This window comes from Ostrea edulis, chromosome 3 (genome assembly GCF_947568905.1).
Source record: "Ostrea edulis chromosome 3, xbOstEdul1.1, whole genome shotgun sequence".
NCBI classification, from domain to species: Eukaryota; Metazoa; Mollusca; class Bivalvia; order Ostreida; family Ostreidae; genus Ostrea; species Ostrea edulis.
The window spans coordinates 51,079,362-51,085,768 of NC_079166.1; the positions used below are offsets into that span (position 1 = coordinate 51,079,362).

General features: G+C 34.1%; 1 long non-coding RNA gene across 1 annotated transcript; it reads right to left on the reverse strand.

Annotated features, from left to right (window-relative positions):
• Positions 1–2,164: 2,164 nt before the first annotated feature.
• On the reverse strand, positions 2,165–5,224 carry LOC125674161 (uncharacterized). The gene is made up of 5 exons (XR_007370023.2): positions 5,121–5,224; positions 4,478–4,576; positions 3,533–3,669; positions 3,146–3,259; positions 2,165–2,888 (listed from the first exon to the last, which is right to left on the reverse strand). It is a non-coding gene; the product is annotated as an uncharacterized LOC125674161 (long non-coding RNA).
• Positions 5,225–6,407: the final 1,183 nt, after the last annotated feature.

The window sequence follows — 6,407 nt, forward strand, 5'->3', positions numbered from 1 at the left end:
TGGATGCCAAAATTTTTCGCCGATTTCGGCGATTTTTGACCTTTGATCTCCAATATCTTTTTTCTTGCAAATATTTTGTTAAGACATGTAGAACAAAAGTTGTGCACATTTACGAGATCTTTTGGAAAATATCAAGATTTAGGGGCTAGCCTCTTAAATTAGGGATCTAGAAGGGCTCAAAGTCTAGATCAAATATCTCAAAAATCGTTAATATTTTGGTATAAGTCAAAGAACAAAAAATGTTCATCTCAACAATCTAAATCTATTCATATAAAAATTTAGGTCATATGTTACGTAATAAGGGATTTTAAGGGCCAAAACCATAAATTTTTTACCCCTTGTATCTCGAAAACGACAAATATTTTGAAAAGCAATAAAGAACAAAAGTTGTTCAGAATGATGATCTGAACAATATGCATATTTCGTTTTTACCCTATGTGGCCCCGTTAGGGAGCTACAGTTTAGCCCCTAAAAATTACTTCTAGAAATAACTCGAGAACGGTAAAGAATTTCTAAATACTTGTTGAACAAAAAATGTTTGAAATGTCATGACCTTTCTTACGATATCAAGCAAAAGGGGCTGACCCTTTAAATTAGGGGCCCAGAAGGGTGCAAAGGTTTATGAGACTATCTCAGAAACTATTAATATTTTGTAATAAGTCATTGAAGCGGAAATGTTCATCTAAACGAGCTTGTTCTTATCAAATCAAAAAGTAGGTCATATGTTACGTAATAAGGGATTTTAAGGGCCAAAATCATAAATAATTGACGCCTCATATCTTGAAAACGACAAATATTTTGAAAAGCATTATTGAACAAAAGTTGTTCAGAATGATAATCTAAACAATATGTACATTTCGTTTTTTCCCTATGTGGCCCCGTTAGGGAGCTACAGTTTGGCCCTTAACTATTTCTTGTAGAGATAACTCGAGAACGGTAAAGAATTTCTAAATACTTGTTGAGCAAAAAATGTTTAAAATGACAAGGCCTTTCTTACGATATCAAGCAAAACGGGCTGGCCCTTTAAATTAGGGGTTCAGAAGGGTCCAAATGTTTTTGAGAATATCTCAGAAACTATTAATATTTTATAATAAGTTGTAGAAGCGGAAATATTCATCTCAACGAGCTAGCCTGGTACCCGAGGCCTTCCGATGTTCAAAGAACGAAGGCCAGGCATCGGATGTCGAATGGAGTCTTCCACTGATCAAAATCCAATATGGCGGACTCAATGGTAAGTAATGGGAATGTACGTAAATGAGCGTATCATGGCTTAATTAGCTGTGTCACTTTCGATTTTATGTCATTAATTGCCAGAGACAGACCTTAGGAAATGTATAATACTTGGTTTTCCATGTGACACGCTTGTTTGATATAGTCTTATCCCTTTGTTTTCAAGTAAGTAGGTGATGATCAACTCGCATATTTTTCACGTGTGTTAAATTAAATCTAACCGTGTCACTTCGTTTTTTCTACTATTGATGGGTTGCTGGCGAAGATATATACTGAGTTTTATAGATGACACGCACCAGTTTTCTTATTTTAAACCGACAATTTCAGATCGAATTTCCTCGACTAATTTTGACAGGTTATTCTTGCAACTGCTAGCTGTTTATGAGCCACCCTTGCATTTTGTAAATAATTGATATTAAGAAAGATAACATTTTATTCTAGAAAGATACAAGTTAAACCTACATGCCCTAATTATGTAAACACAATGTGGAAATAAGTTTTGGCCTCAAGATCGATTGCCTGTATAGTTGTATATTGTTTAACGTCCCTCTCGAGAATATTTCAATGTATATATGTCAGTTACAGTCATTGTTTGATTCTCTATTGTTTAAAATTCATTCATATTCAAGGGCCACCATCAATTGCCTGTATTTAGACCTATACTTGATACTTTGGCCTTTTGAGCAGTGAGGATCAGACTGTTCCTAATTAATTGTGCCACAATATTTCAGTTAACAATCTTATTCAATGATCACTCTATGTTAACTCTTTTCTCATAATATGCAATCAGGTGCAGAGGACCTATTCTGACCCAGATAATCACTGGGTTACAAAGACATTTCTCTCAGCTAGATTTAAAGGCATTTCACAAACAGAAATGCTAGATTTATCTAAATTTCAGGATATTAGACTTTCTTCATGAACAAGGGATATATTCAATTCAAATGCTTTATTGACGACTAGCAAACATGAGGCATACATTATATATACTAAGCTGTATGTATATTATATATATACACACATATATATATATATATATCACACCAACCAGTATCAAATGTACAAGAATAATACAATATTTACCCTCCAAGGCTACTAGTTCTTAATATATGCCAACATGGTGTACTGGTGCACACTTTCGTATCTGTACGATGGAGGAACAGGTTCGATTCCTGTTGTTGGCTTTCCTTTGAAAGAACTAGTTGAGATCTTCCATTGTTTAAGAATACTTCAATATATCATAGCATTTAATGTCAATGACACACACTTGCACAGAAAACATGTTTACTAGTCTAATGAAATAGCTAAATTTCATTTAAAATAATTATTTGCATAGAAAAGGTTTCTAATAAAAGAAGGTTGTGATCAAGCATTTCTTGTGCAACACATTCCCATCTGAAAGTTAGCAAAATTCCTCATAAGTTTTATCCCCAAGTAACTGAAACATGTCTGTGTTGCATGTATCCATTTCAAAGATTCTTCAATTTCCACATGAAACAATGCCAAATCTCCTTTTTCAGGTCTTTTATGTCATATATTTCTCTGGCCATACAGTGGAATGAATTACTACTCCTCCTACTGTTAGCTAACTTCTTGATCTGAGAACTGACACTCTCAAAGTTCCTCCATAAGTCTTTCTCAAAAAGCTCACCTCTGATCTAAAAATTAAAAACAATGTCACAAAACATCAGTATAATCAGTAAAGATTTGCATTGATATGGATCAGGAATAGTAGTAAATACACAATGCACATACATCATAAATATTAATTATGTCGTTACATGTATTTTACCATAGATAAATAATGAAACAAGTCTGTAATTTTTGCAGAAGATGAACAACCAACTGTGAATTTTGAATGTCAATATATTTCCCTTTTCATCTAAAGTTTTATATTCATGCAGGTTTTACTTACACAAACAAGAGGGAGGGAATGCTTGTATGCATGCCATATTCTTCACTTCCACTCAAAAAATTCTCATTTTCAAGGAAGTCTTCTGAAGATCTGGCTTCTCCTTTTTTAAAGGGTCTGCATGATCACATGAAATAAAACAAGGTAGGTCAGTTCATTCCATACAAAAAATCATGCATTTTTCACTATTGTGTTTTATCAATACAGAAATTGTCAGTATCTAATATAATCAATTTGGGATTAAATTTCTTCCACTAACAAATAGAACATATTTTAGAATATGATAAACTTCTCACACCTTTAGATGCCAGAAATAATTGTTTCTGTTATTGCTGTAAGAGGTTGGAAACTTGAAATAACAGACTGTAACAAATTGATTTAGTTGTTAACCTGTTCTGGAAGTCTGTAATTCTTCATTCAAGTTGGATGTTAATTCCTTCCGATATGAATTGGTTTCGAGGAGGATGGGTCCTTGAATACCCCTTTAGAATTTCTTTCTCTGTCTTTTTCCATCTGGAGTCTGTAGACTACATGGTAAAATAAAGAGATCAATCTGGTTATCTTTCTTTTCCCTTTTCCACAAAACTATATTAAGAGTCATTAATTTGGTACACAAGTACCACAAATTTAATGTATTGAAAACTATCTTGAAATTTGCAATACAGTGAGAGAAACAGAAATGCAAAACTTTGTTTTTGGGGATGAATGTCTTGGGTTTCTCCAGATTGTGATCTTCTATATTTTTTCTTTGAAGCTTTAGCAGGTGTGATTTTATTATAAAATCCAAGCAGTACAATGAGTTTGTGCAAAAGCATAACAATGAAATGTTACTATAGTGCCATATTGTGTACTTCACATTATGTAAAATTTGTTTTTGTTGTGATACAGAATTCCTGGCTACTACAGCCTAAGATTTTTAAATTGAAGTGTATGAACTCAGTTCTCTCATAAAGAAGACAAAGAATTTGAGTTACAAACAAATGCAAAATATAATGCTAACACAAAAATAGAATACCTCAATGTATAACTTTTGGCAAATATAAAAATTGTGGACCGACCCACAAATATAATTTTAGACAAACAGGACAGTGAATCAGTGAGGAATAGTAACTGTTGACAATGAAATTGTTAGTAACCCCTTCTGAAATCTGAAGAATATTCAAAGTAAACCAAAGTAACAACAGAAACTTTAAATCAAGCCTATTGGATCAAGCATAAAGTTGGCAGGTCAACATAAGAATTAAATAATTACATTGTCAGACACCATGTTACTGAATTATAAAATGCATAAATAGCCTTATCTGCTACACAAGCAATATATATATCTTATTATACCTGTTGGCATGGTTTTGCATATTCATGAAGCATTATATATGAGGCTGTTTTTTCATCTACTATCAAGTGTTTCTTCTTTCCATATGTATGGAAATTCATCTGAAATTAAAACGATTAATATACATAATATTGAGAATCTGTAAAATTGTACACTATAAGTCCAATAAAAGCTTAAAACACCCCTATCATCGCACAAGAAAGTCATCATATAAACTTCAGTTATAGCCTATAGTCTTATCAAAGTAAAGCACGTCATTAGATCTATATGTAATAAAAAATTATCCAAAAATGAGTCGAGGAAATTCGATCTGAAATTGTCGGTTTAAAATAAGAAGACTGGCGCGTGTCATCTATAAAACTCAGTATGTATCTTCGCCAGCAACCCAATACAACCCATCAATAGTAGAAAAAACGAAGTGACACGGTTAGATTTAATTTAACACACGTGAAAAATATGCGAGTTGATCATCACCTACTTACTTGAAAACAAAGGGATAAGACTATATCAAACAAGCGTGTCACATGGAAAACCAAGTATTATACATTTCCTAAGGTCTGTCTCTGGCAATTAATGACATAAAATCGAAAGTGACACAGCTAATCAAGCCATGATACGCTCATTACGTACATTCCCATTACTTACCATTGAGTCCGCCATATTGGATTTTGATCAGTGGAAGACTCCATTCGACATCCGATGCCTGGCCTTCGTTCTTTGAACATCGGAAGGCCTCGGGTACCAGGCTACTCAACGAGCTTGATCTTATCAAATCAAAAAGTAGGTCATATGTTACGTAATTAGAGATTTTAAGGGCCAAAATCGTAAATATTTGACGCCTCATATCTTTAAAACGACATATTTTTTGAAAAGCATTATTGAACAAAAGTTGTTCAATGTGTCATAACCTATCGATCAATATCAAAAAATGGGTCTGTGGGCCTCATGGCTCGCCTGTAGAGTCGATTTTTGTCGATATCAGTCGATTTCAAAAACTTGTAACTGGTAAATATTTTGTAAGGACATATTGAACAAAAGTTGTTCAGTTTATCGAGATCTATCGATTGATATCAAGAAATAGGCCTATGGTCCTAATGGCTCGCCTGTAGAGTCGATTTTTTGTCGATATCGGTCGATCTCAATAACTTTTTACAGGTAAATATTTTGTAAAGACATATAGAACTAAAGTTGTTGAGTCTATAGAGGGCTAACAAATGACATCAAGAAATAGGCCCGCGGGCCTTATGGCTCGCCTGGAGAGTCGAATTTCAAACGAATTTCACCGCAACTTTGCTTCAGAAGCTTATGATAGGAAAAATTGATTATATCTAAAGTGTCTTAAAGTCGGAAACTAAATTGGGACTCATTTGTCTTTTTTTTTTTTTTTTTTAACTCCGAGTGCATCAACAAATCGGACGGAAGACCTACTCGTTGCTCGCAACGAGATCGTGTCTAGTTATTAGGGTCTTCCGTCTTCAGCGGAAGAACCTTCTATTATTCTATTGTTGATTTTTCACTTTTCTTATTAAGGTCTTCCGTCTCCTGCGGAAGACCTTACTATTATTGTTCGCGTTCTTCTTCTTCATTATTATTATTATTATTTTCCTTGGTAGTACACGCGTTTTTCTCAGCCATTTCTCGATCGATTTTCACGAAATTTTCAGGAAAGATGTCTTGTGATGACGAGACTTTCCTTGCAAAATTTCATGCTTGACGTCACTTCCGGTCAGGAGTTATCTCTCTTTTAGTGACTTTTTGAAGGGCCTTGTTGTCCACGCATCTCCTCCGTTAGTTTTGAAGCTAGAGTCTTGAAATTTCTACACAAGATAGAGTAAACATTTTAGAAGATTTGTGGGGGATTCGATTTTACCGGAGGCGATTTGCCTGAACGCTCGCCTGGACCTGAAAAAATGGATGCCAAAATGTTTCGCC